This window comes from Canis aureus, chromosome 4 (assembly GCF_053574225.1).
Source record: "Canis aureus isolate CA01 chromosome 4, VMU_Caureus_v.1.0, whole genome shotgun sequence".
NCBI classification, from domain to species: domain Eukaryota; kingdom Metazoa; phylum Chordata; class Mammalia; order Carnivora; family Canidae; genus Canis; species Canis aureus.
Window position 1 is genome coordinate 49,874,620 of NC_135614.1, and position 18,340 is coordinate 49,892,959.

The 18,340-nt window shown below is 35.8% G+C and overlaps 1 long non-coding RNA gene across 10 annotated transcripts in view; it reads left to right on the forward strand.

The window, feature by feature from the left end:
- LOC144312693 (uncharacterized) overlaps positions 1–13,266 on the forward strand; it is a 241,187-nt gene extending 227,921 nt beyond the window's left edge. For 9 of the 10 annotated variants that reach the window (XR_013378243.1, XR_013378244.1, XR_013378245.1 and 6 more), the window contains 2 exons: positions 10,382–10,530; positions 13,165–13,266. This is a non-coding gene — a long non-coding RNA (uncharacterized LOC144312693). Of the gene's footprint in view, positions 1–9,954; positions 10,292–10,381; positions 10,531–13,164 lie in introns of all 10 variants that reach the window. The other variant, XR_013378242.1, reaches the window with a different exon arrangement.
- Positions 13,267–18,340: the final 5,074 nt, after the last annotated feature.

Below are 18,340 nucleotides of genomic sequence, written 5' to 3' on the forward strand. Positions count from 1 at the left end.
TAGGCTTACCAAGAAAACTCCCTTTGAAAGGGATCAGAGAAGAAGGAAGGGAAAAAGGATGAGCAAAAAAGACAAAATCTGTTTTAACTGGAGATTGTGTAAGAAGTCTAGGGTTAGTCAAATGTTAAATTTCTTATATCTCCATCAGAATAATTTTAACCTAGGGTCAGGCCTATTAATATTAGTGGCTCCATAATGGCCCAGCCAGATAGTGTGTGTTCATGAGTGATTCAGAGAGTGTGTGTTAATGAGTGATTCAGAGATACGAAAATAGACATTGGGAAGGTATAATTTTGACTTTCATACATGAAAGCCAATATATTACAACAGTCATTAATTTTCAGTCATTCTGAAGGTAAAATTTAAAGATTACCATTTGTGCGGACTCTATACTGAAATCATAATTGGGATGATGGGAGTTTCCCTTTCTTTCTTTTGGAGCATCTTCATCCTCCTTTCTATTGTTATCTCCGAGCTCCTGAAAGACTGTATACATGGAGTTTTTGAACAGGTGGGCTTCTTTACGAACTTGGTGCGTAGAGCTAGATGGCTTAGAAGAAACGCTGAAGTTTCTTTTTACTTTTCTTCCTAGAATCTTAAGCTAGTTATAGAAGGTTAACTTCTTTCTTAGCTTCTAAAACCTGCCTGATCCATCTTGGTTCTCACTATATATTTATAGATACATACTGAGCTTCTATTATGTTCCAACCACTGCACTAGGTTAAGGTTTTATCCATGAAGTGTTTATACCAGAATTTCCCTTTTAGGGGATCCCTGGGTGGCTCAGTGGTTTGGGCCCTGGGGTCCCGGGATTGGGTCCCGTGTCGGGCTCGCTGCGTGGAGCCCGTTTCTCCCTCTGCCTGTAACTCTGCCTCTCTCTCTCTCTCTGTCATGAATGAATAAATAAAATCTTAAAAAAAAAAAGAATTTTGCTTTTAGACTCAGAACCAGTGTTCAGCAGAATGTACCCTTAACTCACAACTTTGATAAAATATGCTTGTCCAAGTCTTTATCTTTAAAATCCTCCTAAAAGTAGATAAATGGTAACTAAAGGGCTAATCTCTCCTCCCTGTCTCTCCAGCTTATAATATCTTCATTTGTGAAAAAGTGCCTGTAATGTTCTTTGTTTCTAGGGTATGTGTTAAATTTCCATATTTATTTTTGTTTTGTGAATGTGTATTGCTTTAATCATTCTAAATTTTTGCCCTCTTTTGGGGCAAAGAGCAGGAATGTGTATATAAGGAGTGGTGGTGGTGGTAAAGGACAAAATTATAACATGAAGATTTACTTGCACCATGAAATCAGTCTGTTGCTTGTAGTCTTAATTTGGGTACCCCCAGAAGCAGATCCTGAGACATGGATTCACATACAAATAAATACAAGTAGGGAAGTAGGGAAGAGACATGGGGAAGTGAGGTAGCCGATGTAGGAAGCACTATCAAGGCAACTACTGCTACTGGTGACCAGATATTAACACCTCTGGGAAATTCTGAAAAATTGTGTAAAGCACATACTTTGCCTGTGGGGTGAGCAAGCTGTGCATTTATATAGCAATTCCATTCAGTTGGTTTAGACTCCTCCCTGGGGTAGAGGCATTAGTTCCTTGGCACCTTGGGCCTGCTGGATATAGGCATGGCAGCCTTCCAAGGCTTCAGAGACTTGGCCAAGGGATATAGATACTGACAGTTGGTATTTGTGCAGGACCAACCTGAAGTAACAAGACCCAAGGGATATGGGCTGGGAACCAACAGCATCTGCTAAAGACTGATAGTCTACAATTTTCATGATTCCCAGTTCTTTGGCACATGGAAAGCATATTTCTTGGCCTATTTTCGGTACTCTAAAGTTTACTTCTTATTCTTTTCAGTAAATATAATTTCTGCATTGCAAAACAACTTTTGACAGCTTCAAAAACAACTTTTTGAGATTCTTCCTTTCTGAAAGCATAATTTGTCATCAATGAAAAGATTATTTGAAAACTAGTCTTATCAAGGAGTGCTTCAGGGTGTCGTGTATTTGATCAAAACTATTTTAATAAAGTCTATTATAACCTTGGCTATTTGTGATTTTTTTACGTTTTTAATGCTTAGACATATTTTAAGCAGCCTACAGGATTATAAAATAAACATACAGATTATGTAATCAGGCCCTTTGTCACCCAGTAGCTACTCAGCAGATGAGGAAACTAAGCTTTAGTGAGAACCACTTGCTTAAAGTTGTGAAAATAGTCTTTTCTTTTTATAACCCTAGAGAGAAACTCTGGGTCCATTGTAAAATGTCTTATTATTCTAGAACTGAGGATTATATTATAAGCTTCTGGAACTAATGTGAAGTTCTCTGCACCTAGAGTTATTGGCCATTATCTTGAAGTTAAACCACTTATTCCTAGCATTCCTTTTCTCCTTGAGGCAGAGGTACCATAATGATAGGGTTTCCTTATCCCGATGTTTCATACATATTGTTGAAATGGTGCACATATTTTTTTCAACATAGGCTTTACTTTATCACCTGTATCCTCCTTGGAACCAGTCTGTTGGTCCCATTTTACATTGAACACCCTGCTTTGATGCTTGGGTTTTTATTAATTTTGCTTCCAGAAAAGTCTCTGTATTGACTTCAATTATAGAGATTTATTATTAAAACTGAAAGGAATAAAGTATAAAAGCAATTGGAAATACTTTAAATTCTTCCCCACTGATTCCTATTAAATATTTAAAAAGCATAGGAAAGCAACATAAATTGAATACCTAGACATTCAAATATGGATTTTTTTCTTTTAAGATTTTATTTAAATTCAAGTTAGTTATCATATAGCATAGTAGTTTCAGGGGTGGAATTTAGGGATTCCTCACTTGCATATAACACCCAGTGCTCATTACAATGCCCTCTTTAATGCCCACCACCCATTGACCCCATCCCTCACCCATCTCACCTCTAGCAACCCTTAGTTTGTTCCCTAGAGTTAGGAGTCTTTTATGGTTTGCCTCCCTTTCTGTTTTTATCTTATTTTCTTTTTCCTTCCCTTTCCCTATGTTCATATGTTTTGTTTCTTAAATTCCACATATGAGTGAAATCATATGGCATTTACCTTTCTCTGACTGACTTATTTTGCTTAGCATACTATACTCTAGTTCCATCCATGTCATTTTAAATAGGAAAATTTCATTCTTTTTTGATGGCTGAGTAATATTCCATTATATGTATATCAATCACATCTTCTTTATCCATTCATCAGTCAATTGACATTTGGGCTCTTTCTGTATTTTGGCTATTGTGGATAATGCTGCTATAAACACTGGGGTGCATGTGCCCCTTCAAACTGAAATACAAATAAAAATCACAGTGATGTACAACATCACACCAGTCAGAATGGCTAAAATTAACAGCTCAGGAAACAACAGATGTTGTCAGGGATGTGGGGAAAGGGGACCCCTCTTACATGGTTGGTGGAAATGTAAATTGGTGCAGCCACTTGGGAAAGCACTGGAAGTTCCTCAAAAAAAAAAAGTTAAAAATCTGACTTTTGATTTGCTGTTCCTTGCTTCTCAGCATTGAGGCTACAGAGCCTATGAAAATTTTCTTGGAAATTCTTAAAAGTCTGCCAGAATTATTATTATTATTATTATTATTTTAATTTTTTTTAAAATTTTTATTTATTTATGATAGTCACACACACACACACAGAGAAGCAGAGACACAGGCAGAGGGAGAAGCAGGCTCCATGCACCGGGAGCCCAACGTGGGATTCGATCCCGGATCTCCAGGATCACGCCCTGGGCCAAAAGCAGGCGCTAAACTGCTGTGCCACCCAGGGATCCCTCTGCCAGAATTATTAATTAAAAATGTTTCCTTAGATGATTATGAATATTTTACTGTTAAGGCAAAATCTTTTTTTTTTTGGAGGTGACTTTTTAAATTTGTAGTTACTAATAACTACAGTAATTTAAAATTGAAAGATGACCAAAAAGAATCTTGACAACATAGAAAGTAAGAAATTCATTCTCAGATTATTCTTGAAAGAGAAGGTAACAAACATTGCAAATTTTTTTATAAAGCAATGAAATGAAGTACATCATACCCAAACCTGCAGGTTATAGTAAGACTTATTGTCCTTATGCCTATAAAAGGATGCAAAAGTGAAACAAAAAGCCAAAATAACCAAAAAAAATAGGAAGAGGAAACTAGAGATATAAGATGTTATTTATAAATAAGAAAATAAAAATTAAAAAAATACTACAGAAGATAAATAAATGCTAATCTGTTTCTTTGGGGTTGTGGGTTCCCATTAAAACTGGTAAATCCTTTAAAGTCTATTAAGGAAAATGGTAGAGTAAAAATATGAAAATGACCAAGAGTAACACATACATGTTTGTTGAATCATGAATTGATAGAGTGCGAACTGTGTGCTGGGCATTGTACTAAGCACCTTATTTTATTTAATCTTCACAAAAGCCTTTTGAGATGGGCATTACTTTTATCCTCTTTTTATATGTGAAGAATCTGAGGCTTAGAGAGATTAGAAGGAGTAACATGTGCAAGACTGCACAGCTAGAATCAAACCCAGGCATTTTGACTCTAGTGTCTTCATTCCTAACCAGTGATTGGAGATGGTTCATATTGTCTTTGTTGTAGATCTAATAGGAAACCCCAGTGTGGGTTCTATAAATCTCCCTTCTAAAAATTCTACTGTGGAATTTAAAGTACTTTTAAAGAAAATTTTCCGGGAAAATTTCTACTGGATGGCATCAAACTTTTAAAAAGTTTGTTGTAGATGTGTGGAAGTATTTCTTGGATAATCATCTGGAAATGTAGGGTATCTACTATTTGATGGGGATGGTGAACTTGAACACTTTCAGTCTCAATGTTTTGTGGTTCCTCTAGTTAACAGGAGGAATTTTGTAGAAAAGATTTTAAATTAAAAGGTATTCTCAAATGACTACAGTGATCCAAAAATCAGAAGATGACTAAAGAATTTTGACTACATGCAAAATCTGGCCATGATTCTGGAGGGATCTTAACCACTGGTGGGAATTTTAGGAACATGAATTCTTTAACATGGGATTTCTTCCTCTACTGAGCAGTCTTTTTAGGACTACAGAATAGACTAAGATTTAGTGAGAGAGAGAAAAAAAAAAAAAAATCCCACGGCCCTGGATGAGTTTCAGCTAGGAAGATTTTTTTCTAATATCACGTTATTTTTCTCTTCATACTTAATTTGCTCATTGCCTTGAACATGTACTGTTTCCAAGCCTATTCAACTGTTTGCTTTTTTTCTTGTTAATGCAGACCATGAATATGATATCTAAATCTAACTTAACAATTTGAACTTCTATTAACATCACAAATAAAGCTGGTAAACTCTCTCAGCACAACATATAAATCCTTTCAGGGGAAGGTAACGTGCTTTAAATTTAAATAGACATAAATTCCTAATATTTAAATAAGAATATTCTCCTTGGCTCCAGAACTTCAGAATATTTTTTGGTAAAATAAAGACTGTAATAATGTAGAAGCAAAGTAAAATAATTTTGAAAGGTACAAAGGATCAATTCCTTGGTTGGGTGTCTAGTGCCCAACTGGCCTCAATGAAGGGAAGTATCCAAAGGAACACTGTGGAGAGTGGTAAAACATTAAGACAAAGTAGTAAAATGAATTAATCAGTTACTAATAGGTAGGAAATATCATGGATATTAAGTCATATATCTGAGTAAGTAATTGTTGAGTTAAAAAGAAATATTTAAGAAATTATTTTAGAGAGAGATCTTCACTGTAACATAAGCTACTTAGGTCAAATCCCTGTCTTGATTTTCCTTATGCACTTGAAGTGCTTAGGAAGAACTGGCACATAGTAGGTTCTCAAATATTTGCCTAAAGGAAGAAAAAAATACTTCTACTAGTGAGATATGTTAATGCAGAACAAACATGTCAGAGCTGAGGCAGAAAGGATTTTCTCTATTTGTTAGTATCTGCTGAGAACTAAAGTATATAATAAAATTAGTTGTTTTTTTCCTCAGGATTCTGAGTGGCTCTATGGAAAGACATAGATGTAATCGTGGGTTAGAAATTCTTTGCAACAGTAATGAAGCCAATGAAATTGGAAGATTAAAAGAGATTCACTCCTAAAGTAATATAGTCGACTTTGTTAATTAAATTATATAAATCTAATCTATTTTAAGTTTAGTGGCAAAAGCTTCTTTTTATGACATTGTCTTAGAAATCATTTAGACCACCATGACATATTAGGTTATGGAAGTGTTTTTTCAGGCCTGAGGAAATTTTAAATTTATGTTCTTTTTAGTGGAATATAGATTTTTTTTTAAGGGCATGTAAATGTTCCTCTTAATATTCTTGCATTATGCAAAAATCAAGTCAACTGGGCATTAATCATTAGAGATTCACTTCAGTTATAACCCTAAAGTTATGCCATGGAGAATGAATGGACGGGGCAGGGTTGGGGTAGGGGGCTAGGGTTTTAGAATCCTAAATGTCACATTGCAGATGATTATTAATTCAGAATATTTATAGCTGAGTTCTCCATAATCAGAGCTCATCAGACTATTGACTATTCAAGAGCTAAGTAATTAAAAGGAAGAAGTCAACATCACAAGTTAAATTTACCTAAAATCCATAATTATTTTGGCTCAAGTTATTAGCTTTTGTGACTTCCTGGGATATAATTTATGGATCCCACAATCATATATTTATTGACTTGCTAGACTTTTTCAAGTAAATGTATTTTCTAACAAATTTCAGATGTAGATAGGGTCAGTTTCAGATGATACTACTGGAATAATTTGTCCTTGGAAGGAAATCTTAGCCAAAAAATTTATAATTCAACATTTAACCATAAAAATGATATTTCAGTGAATGACTTTAAGGTGTTTTGTTTTGTTTTTGACTTTAAGGTTTTTAGGAAAACATTGTTATACACATTTACAATTTACAATTTAAAGCACAATGGAAAGAATTGGGATAAAGTACCAGTAAACAAAATCCACATTTAATAAATTGCTTAAAGTTGTACTGTAGATGTTGGCATCTGCATAGTTTGATTTCAGTGACTATAATATTTTCAGAGAGTCCAATGGATAGATTTTAGCTTTAACTTTAATAAAGATGGTTTGTAGAAATTAATCCATAGGAATTGTGGTTTTTAGGTTTTTAGCCTCTTCATGAAAAATCCCAGAATCTTTGCTCTGAATCATCTACCTATTTAAAAGAGTTTGCTTAATGAAGGGCTATGCCAGCACCATGACTAGCTAGATCTGAAGGCCAGTTAAGGCTTGGTGAAAGGAAAATCTTTTTACCAAAATTGATATTCAATTAGCTTGGAGTCTGTTTGATTTAGGTCAGGTAAGAAACAAGTTTCGTTGATAATTTTTTCTTTAGTTTATTATTTGAATGTCTTTTTTGAAATTAATTTAGTTATGTATGCTTACTGTGTCAATTAAAAAATGAAGTAGAGATGGATGAAAGGAGAGGTTATTTTTCCACTCTCCTCTTTTCCCACCTTAATCAATCTTTTTTTTAAATAAATTTATTTCTTATTGGTGTTCAATTTACCAACATACAGAATAACACCCAGTGCTCATCCCGTCAAGTGACCCCCTCAGTGCCCGTCACCCATTCACCCCCACCCCCTGCTCTCCTCCCCTTCCACCACCCCTAGTTTATTTCCCAGAGTTAGGAGTCTTCATGTTCTATATCCCTTTCTGATATTTCCCACACATTTCTTCTCCCTTCCCTTATATTCCCTTTCACTATTATTTATATTCCCCAAATGAATGAGAACATATAATGTTTGTCCTTCTCCGATTGACTTACTTCACTCAGCATAATACCCTCCAGTTCCCACCTTAATCAATCTTAATGGCAGCAGGTGTATCATTCTACAACTTCTGCCTTCTTATAAAAAAGTATGAGTACATGTCAAAAATGTGTACTTTATCAATGTTCCTTTCTATAAAAATGCATCACATTAAATATATTACCCTGAAATTTAAAATATTCATTTAACAACATGAATAGATTTCTCATGACAATCGATACAGATCTAACCATGTATCAGAACTGCCTGGATGACTTGGTAAGACATATTACTCCAAGGAGATTCCCATATGGTAGATCTAGGGGGGGGCGGTTGCAAAGAATATGCTTTTCTAGCAAGTTCCTGGGTGATGATGAGGCTGCTGGTCAAAGGCCAGGCTTTGAGAGTCTTTGGTCTATTCTTTATAGAAGAATAGGTGTCCATAGGTATGGATTCTTGCAAAGAGTAGAAGTGTTGTATTTTATCTAACCATTTCCCCTGTTGATGACCCTTTATTTTTCCTTATTTTGCCACAATAAAATACTGTTCCAATAGACATCTTTGTTCATATAACACAAGGATTTTTATTTCTATAGGATAGATTCCAAAATTGAGATTAGTGGGTTAAGGGTGGTAGGCATTTACAATTTTAATAGTTATTTTCCAAAATGGGTCATTACAATTCATTAATTATGACATATCAGAGATTATATCTCCATATCCTCATAAGCGATTCTTACTGTGTTATTCTATATGAGATGAGTGAAAAATGGCATCTCATTGTTTTTTCAGATTTTAATTTAAATTCTAGTTAGTTAACATATAGTGTAATATGGGTTTCAAGAATAGAATTTAGTGATTCATAACTTATGTATAACACCCAGTGCTCATAATAACAAGTGCTGTTGTTTTAATTTGCATTTTCCTAAATTGTAAGGGATTAAGAGAATTCTTGTATATTTATTAACTACTAGAATTTCCACTTTGCCCATATTTCCTTTAGTTACTTTTCTTTTTCCTAATTATTTCTAGAGATCTTTTTATATAAGAAATATTAGCCCTTTTATGACATAAACATTGAAAATATTTCCCTCAGACTCCCATTTCACTTTGAACAGTTTATGACATATTTGGCATGAAAAATCCTTAATTTTTATGTAATGAAATATTACATAGGTCTTTAGGTCTTCTATCTTGCTTAAAAGAATCTTGTATAATGCAATGTTATACAAATATTCTTCTAATATTTCTTATAATGTTTTAACTATTTTGTATTTTGCATCTAAATCATTATTGCACCTGGAATTAACTTTAAAATATCATATGAAATTGGGGTACTGTGCCAGCCTTCTCCCCACTTCAGGGACTAGGGGCATTTTTCTCTTCTGTATAATTCTTTGTGGGCTTTCCGGGTCAGTAGGGCCACATGCAGCAAGTAAACAGGTGCAGTCTTTATGGAAGAGGAACCCAGGCACCTGCTCACTGATTTCCCTCACAACCAAAAAACCTGGATCATCATCAGAGACTCCAAACATAGGTATGCCCTATCCTCTGGATGGAACCACTTAGCTTAGGACAGACACCAAAGAAAATAGTTTCTAATTGATACTTGGTCCCAAAAGACACCTTAGAAGTGTCCTATGTTCTGTTCACCATGCCTCCCATCCAAGTATGGTATTACTTAGAAAGGGTATTTGGAGTAAATCAGGAGTCTGTGTTCAAGCTGCCCTAACTCAGAATACAAACAATACACAATTAATACAAGTTTATACTCACTGAGGATGAAAAAGTAAATAGAAATTAGCAAAGAGAAGGTAGGAAAAATCACTTGTTTCAGTCCCCCAGAGACAAACACTTCTAGCCTCTTACTGAATATCTTTTCAGAGTATATAAATAAATATATAAAGAGAAGTAAATACATGAATTTAAAAATATTACTTTCTGTGCTGTTTTTAATCTTCTCCCCTACTTTTTGGACATTTGGGTTGCTTCCAATTCTTTGATGTCCTATATGCATTGAGATAAACATCACTTTCATCACATTTTTGTGAAGATTTACTATTATTTCTTTATTGTAAATTCCTAGAATGCTAGTGGCCTGATCAAGTGCATATTCATATTTAAAATGTTTCCAAATTGCCTTCTAGGAAAATTCTGAAGTTTATACTTCTCCCAGCCACACATGAGAATGCCTGTCAGTTCATAACCCTCCAGGAAAAAAAAAAAAAAAAAGGTTGTATGACTAAGCACCAACTCAGTTTCTCTTTAAAGACCACTTATTCCTTCTATGGAAGATATTTTATTTTTATTATTTGGATGCTCAGGATTGATTTTTCTTTTTATGAGTAAAAAGGATTTTAGTTCTCCACTCCTTAGGAGTACGTTTCACATTGGAGTAAACTACTTCCATCTGCTCCAGGACTGGACTCTTGTGAACACATCAATACATATTATATTCTCATCCTCTATGACTGAGCAAGCCAGGTTTGTATCAATTTTGGGAAGTTACTACAGTGAGAGAAAAGTTCTCTCTCTCAGTCTTCACTGGCTCTTCAATTGTCTGTCTTTCCCTAGGATTTTGAAAACAACAAAGAAAATGATGTCAGAGAAAAGGAGGGACAGATGAGAAAGACAAGGACAGGAGGGGCAGGATACATCTAGCTGAGCCTGAAGCAAGAACTATTGCTAGAATTTTTACTAACATGAGCCAATCACTTTTTTTGGTGAGTGTAACTAACTTTAACTCCTCTTAAAAGACACTGATCCAGCTATTTATTTTCTATTTTATAATCATTACTCAATTATTTAGAATATATTTTTAAGCTTTAAAATTAAAAATAATTCTGTTAGTTATTACAAATAATTTGAAAGCAAATAAACGTGTTTGTAATTTTCTTAGCATTTACTATTACAAAACATTTGCTATTACAAACAGGTTATTGCAGGTAAGTCATTCATCTCCTTGACAAAGTAGAGAAGAGAGGTAAGAGAAGACTGTTGTTTCCATTCCTTTGAGAATGAGCTGTGGCTATTGTACTAGCAATCTAATGTTGACAAATGATTTGGGTTTCCTGGTCACCTCATTATCACATTAATGATGTCAGACACTGAAAAGAAAGTAGAGAAATCACTTGTCTTATCATCTAATGTCTTTTCATTAGGCATCCAGTCAAGGGATTTTAAAGACATTGGCATTGACAGCTAACAGGCAGTTGATATTAATTCTGCTGAAAGCAATTATGAAGCAGCCAGTTTCCAAACAACCTGGCAATAACCTGGTGGAACCTCAAATGGGAGGGTGCTGAATCTTTTAAAATTAAACTTACTTTTTGCTTGGTTGGAATTGCTTTAATTCAGGGGTAGTGAGAGCGGGCAGAGGTTGGGGAGGAGACAGATTGGGTTTCAATCATTTATCAATGTTTTAATTATTTTTCAGGGAAGTTCCTTAGCAGGTTGGAGGATAATATTATTGTTTGAAAAGGTAACCATTAACTCCGGGATGATATCTATTTACACAACCCATTCCTAGGCTTGGGACTCCCAAATTTATTATTTGAGCTAATATAAAAACGGGATCACAGCTATTGTAGGAATGACCAAGGGTTACATCCTGGGATAAGATTAATAGCTTAATGTTAAAGAGAAGTTGACAACCCTACTGCAACACAGAATATTTTCTCTGATGAATTCCAACAAGAAATTTGAACTTTGGGTCAGTGCAGCATGAGGCTGATAAGGTAAAGACCTGGTTTAATTTGATTAGAGATGGATGAGTACAGAAATGCTAAAACATACCTCAGTGTAGCATTAAATGAAGTACTGAGAGCTAATTTTCAACAAAGGTATATAGCTCCCACTGAAACATGTAAAGTTTATATTACATGTATCTTTGATTTTATTGACTTATGTGACTAGGAAGCAATAACAAATGAAAGACACTGGAGTTATTTTCTAATTACAGTTGACCCTTAAACAACAGGGGTTTGAATTATGCAGGTCCACTTACATGTGGATTTTTTTGATATGTATAGTACTATAAATGGATTTCCTTTTCCTTATGATTTTCTTAGTATTTTCTTTTTTTAGCTTACTTTTTTTTATAAGATTATAGTATATAATACATATAACATACAAAATATTTGCTAATATGTTATTGGTAAAGCTTCCAGTCAACAATAGGCTATTAGTTAAGTTTTGGGGGAGTCAAAGCTGATATGTAGATTTTCAACTATGTGGGTGGGGAGCACTGGCAGCCACAACCCCAGCATTGTTCAAGAGTCACCTGTATAGTGATCAGCATTTTGGTTAAATTGTTTTGTATCTTATTCTACGAGAAAGTGTTTATGATATGTCAAGTATTGTATTGGGCACATATCATTACTGAAGAAACAAAATCTTTAATTTTTCTTCCTTGGAAAACCATTGTAGTCTTAATTCATTCATTCCTTAACAAATATTCTAGACATGCTTATAGAAAATAAGAATCTAACAATAAACATGATATATAGAATCCTGTCCCCATAGAATGTACATTCTTGTAGGGATAAAAAGACAATAAGCAAATAAACTAGATTTTTAGATAGGAATAAGAAATGTGAAAAACAAAAAGAGTTACCAAGAGTATGAGGTTAGATTGTTCAGTTAAGAACATTTCTCTGAAAAGTTTAATATTTGGGCTGAAATAAGAAAGTAACTGTAAGAAGAAGTAACTCTGTTAAGAAGGAGTAACTGTGAAGACTGGGTGAAGGAAGAGTATTTCATGTAGAGGAAAGTGAGGGCAAGGTCAGAAGTGATTGAAATTTTGAGGCATGGTTGTAGGATAGGAGCCTTAAGAGATAGGTTAAGTCCAGTTTATGCAGTCTATGGCTAGGAGATTGCACTTGATACTTAGCATAATTTATCTACTTCGTGGTAGTCCTTTCCTTTCTTTAAAATAGAGATAACATTATGACAAAGAATTTAATATTGTTCTTATAAGGGTTGTGTCAGATTATATTTTCAACTGAGAAGTATAGGAATACCTACATGGGGATCCCTGGGTGGCGCAGCAGTTTGGTGCCTGCCTTTGGCCCAAGGCGCGATCCTGGAGACTCGGGATCGAATCCCACGTCGGGCTCCCGGTGAATGGGGCCTGCTTCTCCCTCTGCCTATGTCTCTGCCTCTCTCTCTCTGCGTGACTATCATAAATAAATAAAAAAAAATAAAAAAAGGAATACCTACATGTTTGATGTCACTGTCCTAGCTAATGTGAATAAATCTAGTTATATCTCATATCATATTACAGAGATAATATGTCACGATAATATTGGTAGCACAACTTAATCACCAATGAACACTGACTTTTTTTTTTCTTTCAGACTTTTAACCATCTATCCAAAGTCACACAAGACTGCAATATGGAGGCCAACTCAAGGGATTTTGGGAGATCTTTCTGCTCCATTAAAATTTTGAGAAACATATTTTGGCTTCTGGAAATTTCTGAAAAATTCCTCAAAATTATGGTTTCCGTACTTTACCTCAGGGTTCTTTCCTAACTTTTTAAGATGGATTGAGAAATTAGAGGGGGAATCCTGAGATCATTTCCCAAGAATCTTCAAAAAAGTCACCTCAGGCACTTTTTTTTTTGAATGCCGTATTTTCCAGCATCTAGTCTCAGCACAAATCTCTTGCATGTACAATAAGCGTAAATAACAAGTTCTAAAATCTTGTACTTCCCTTTAAAAGGATGGAATGCCCCTGGCGCACACAACCAATAAATACCCTTTGTAGCGCTTCCTTAGGTGCTGAATTTTGGGAAGCCAAATCCTGATCATTGTCAACATGTTCTTTTGAAGTAATGATTTATATGGTATATTGTCAGGGTTTTAATGATCAAAGGTAACAATGTTTTATTTCTTTCATACTCTTTGTTTGAAGAAATGTAAAAACCAGCTGGTGTTAGCTGCACAGCTTGAACCGCCCACCCCTAGGAAGAATTTACACGTTTAAAGTATTGGATTGGTTGGTAGTACTTTTATTTTTTATTTATTTATTTATTTATTTTGGTTGGTACTTTTAAAATATATGCAGTTGGCTCTGCCACTGCCACTATCTCAGAGAATAGCAGCTGCCTTTGAATGAAAAGTCTACCTCTTTTTTGGCTAATACTGTAACACCCCATGGAAATCCTTATTAGCCCCTTTGAGAGAGCCTTACATGACATTCAGTGTGCTCTGTTGTCCTATTTCCTAGGATAGAAAGGTGACCCCTCCTGCATCTGGGAGCCTGAGGCTGCCACACAAGTTTCCAAATGCTCTTCAAGTGCTACGCAGATAACAGGAGGACAAAGGTGGAGCTAGAATTTAGAGAGTAGTAGGTGCTGACAATAGACAATGTACTTAAATATCCATTACTCCCCACGGACCATGACTAAATAGTGCCGGCAAGAGAAGAACCTAAAGGGATGAATGCAGGGAATTGCACCTTGATAATTCCCTTTTTAGGGAAACCTAATGTATGGGATTCCTTGCCACAGCCTTCGTCCAAGAAATGATGCCAGGCTGAGAGGAAAGCTAACTGGTAGAGGTATATAGTTTCCCTGTAGCCTAACCTAGAGGCTTGGGAAAACGAGGTTTAAGCCATTGACATTCCTAAACTCTTTAAGTAATATCTACATAATTTTACTTATGGTTAGAGGTGGAGAGACAGAAAAAGGGTAACATCTCCCCTTTCCCAGCCTCCATTTTGAACAATTGCCTCTAGGTCTGTGGCTAGTGATGTAAGGAATAATTCCTCAATTGGGATATCTGAGTTCTTGTTTAGGGAAAATCAAGAAGTAGAGTTATGTCTAGATAAATAATGGAAATATGTGCTTTCTTAATTTTCTTTTGTGTATCTTCGTTTTGCAATTTTTCTGAGTGTGGATCACATTTCAAATGAAAAAAAAATGGTGTATTTAAAATTAAGTTCTGCATTTTCTAGCAACAATTTTCAGCTCCTGTCTTTTACTGTACTTCTTTCCCAAAGGCTTGCAAATGCAAGGATTTCAATACCTTGTCTACTTGTTTAAAAACATTCTTGAGATCCATCACAAGTAGCAGCTGTTGTAAGAACTTTCTACTCCCTTAAACACCTAATCCCCTATGACACATTCCATTTATCCTCCTTTTGTGGAGACTATAGCTTTAGCTGCCCCATGTGGTGAGACTTGCTGATTTTATTTCATTGCTCTGGATTGCTGCTCTCAGATTGCTGAAAAATGAACTTACTCCATATAGCACTAAGTTTGTTGCGTTGCTCCTTTCTGATGCTACTGTTCTGTAGTATTCCCAGTGTCTAAGGTAATGCTTTGTCTACTCAGGATAGTTCTGTTTTACTTTGTACCTGCCAACCATTTTATATTGGTAATTTGTGCAGGTCTATGCTAAAAACTCCTTTGAAGAGCAAGTAAATTACGACTGCTTTGAACTCCTCTAATCACAACTTGCTGTTTGAAATTCTGCCTGTGATTTCACTTCTGATTAAGTGTGTATCTTTGGCATAGTTATCTTTATTCTTTCTAGCTAATGAACATTTGGGTTAAAGAAGTGATCTTTTTATTTTCCATTAAAAAAATTCATTTGTTTGTGGTGCCAGGGTGGCTCAGTAGGTTAAATGTTTGTGTGCCTTAGGCTCAGGTCATGATCGCTGAGTCCTGGGATGGAGCCCTGCATCAGGCTCCCTGCTCAGTGGGGGTCTGGTTGTCCCTGTGTGTTGCCCCCTCCACTCACTCATGCTCTCTCTCTCTCTCAAATCAATAAATAACATCTTTTAATAAATTGCATTTGTTTAACTGGCCAAATTATTACCGAGTTGTAGAATATCAGATTTGGAAGGGACCTCAGAGACCATTTGTTCAAACCCTTTCATTTGTCAGATAGAGAAAAACAAGCCTCAAACCTCAGACATTTGGGGGGACCAAACTAAAACTAGAATCCAGATTGCTGGTCTTCATCTTACCATATCTGGTCTACTTTACTCTCAGTGGAAATTGTAATTCCATTTCCTAATATTTAAAGAAATGTAAGGAATACAACCCTTCATTCATCAGAGGGACTTTGGTTGCAAACAACAGGAAACTGATTCTGGCCAACTTGGGGAAAATGGAATTTGCTGAAAGGTCATGAGAGGCTCAGTTAATTCCTTAGCACGGGTTTCCAAAAGGAGGTATGATTTGGAGAGCTCAGAAGGAGAAAGAGCATGCTCATTCATCAAGATGCGTTTAGTGTTCCGCCCAGCTTGATGAAATATCAGACAGGTTTCTTCCTAACTATGGGCCCTTAAATCCCTTTTCTTCTAGTATTTGTTTTAGAAAAGTTGCAACTAGAAATTCTGTCTCCCAGGCTCCTCCAGTTTTGCAACCCTAAGGTGTCTTTCTTAAAAACCTAGGAGCCATCCTTTTGAAATGAAACCATAAAAAAAAAAAAAAAAAAAAAAAAATAGAGCCTTTGTGTCCTGGTTTCTGTGAGAGGGTAGGAGCCTAGCTTCCATAAGAGTCAATAAATAGACCCAGATGGTCATCAAGATTTGTTCAGTGTCTGAGTAATGTCAAGAAGCCAGGCACTTTCTGTCTTTTGGTCTTTGCTTCTTGATCTGTTTGCTTGTCATCCAAAACTTACTAACAACCACACAAGGGCTGCCAAATGTCCATGTATCAATCACATTCTGTTCAAAAGCAGGAAGCAGGGCAGTGGCTACAGCAGCCAGTAGAACTACTACTTTCCTTTCATCTATGAAAGATAGATTGCTATTCTGGAGGCCCCTAGCATATTTTCTATAATGTTTTATTCACTAGACATGGTTCACATGGCCCTAATTAGTGGCAAAGACCATGGAATTAGAAAAAAATAATGATTTAATCTCTTAGCAATGGATTAGAAAAATATTCATCCCCCTCCTCCAGCTTTAGAAGAGGATGGGGTAACTGGGTGATGGGCATTAAGGTGATGACATAAGGAGCACTGAGTGTTATATAACAATGACGAGGGCAGCCCCGGTGGCTTAGCAGTTTAGCACGTCTTCAGCCCAGGGCGTGATCCTGGAGACCCAGTATCGAGTCCCACATCAGGCTCTCTGCATGGAACCTGCTTCTCCCTCTGCCTGTGTCTCCGCCGCCCCACCCCCCATGTCTCTAATAAATAAATAAAATCTTAAAAAAAATTAAAAAAACAGTGATGAATCACTGACCTCTACCTCTGAAACCAATAATACAGTATATGTATTATTACACATATTACATAATTATATGTTAATTAATTGAATTTAAATTAAAAAAAAAAAAAAGAGAAGCTGACTTTCCTCAAGTGCATTGTTGACAATCTGATACCTAAACAGAAGTGTGTCACTGTTAGCCAGGGAGAATGCTGAGAAAGGCAATTATGTAGAGAATCAACATACATGCTACAACACACCTTTGTGTAGACTTACATGGTTTAGATCTGGATGAAGAAAAAGAACTCTGGGACAAGGACACTTCCCTAGAGATAGAAACTGCAGTGGACACAAAAAAATCTTATAAAATTAGTGATAAAGAGGGATGGAGAGTTCTCAAAAAAGCCTTAGGAAGCTCAAAAATATTTCTCTGGGCACTTATTGAAAGGGCAATTGGGGATCCCTGGGTGGCGCAGCGGTTTGGCGCCTGCCTTTGGCCCAGGGCGCGATCCTGGAGACCCGGGATCGAATCCCACATCGGGCTCCCGGTGCATGGAGCCTGCTTCTCCCTCTGCCTGTGTCTCTGCCTCTCTCTCTCTCTCTCTCTCTCTGTGTGTGACTATCATAAACTAAAAAAAAAAAAAAAAAAAAAAAAAAAAAAATGAAAGGGCAATTGGAGTAAGTTTTTGGAGAGAGCTATGGAAATCTATGTTAAATGCATTAAATTTTTATATATGTTTTGATTAGTTCAGAAATTTTACTTTTAAGAGAATTTTTTATTTTTTACACTAGGGAAACAAGCAACTATTCATGCAAAGATTTACATACTAGCATGTTTATCACAGCATAAATTATAATTATGTAAGCCTGGAAAGAGGTAAAATGTGCAGTGACAGGGAGTTGTATGAATAAATGAAAAGTTTCTGTTTTTGATTTGTTTTTGATATTTAATGATTTGAAGGATGTTAAATGCTTCTGTGGGAGAAAGGAGGTTTCCAAAATGATATTTGAAGGGTAAAAACATGCCACATATGAGGGATTGTCTTTTTTAAAAATTTTTTAAAAATTTTTTGTTTATTTATGATAGTCACAGAGAGAGAGAGAGAGAGAGAGGCAGAGACACAGGCAGAGGGAGAAGCAGGCTCCGTGCAGGGAGCCCGACGTGGGATTCGATCCCGGGTCTCCAGGATCGCACCCTGGGCCAAAGCAGGCGCTAAACTGGGGCACCACCCAGGAATCCCGGGATTGTCATTTTTGCATGTTACAAGTGCTATAGATTTCTCGTATTTTTAATACTTTGATGCTTTTTCTAAAATGTATACAATATTTATGAAATAAATTCTATGAAAGATATCCCTTAAGTTT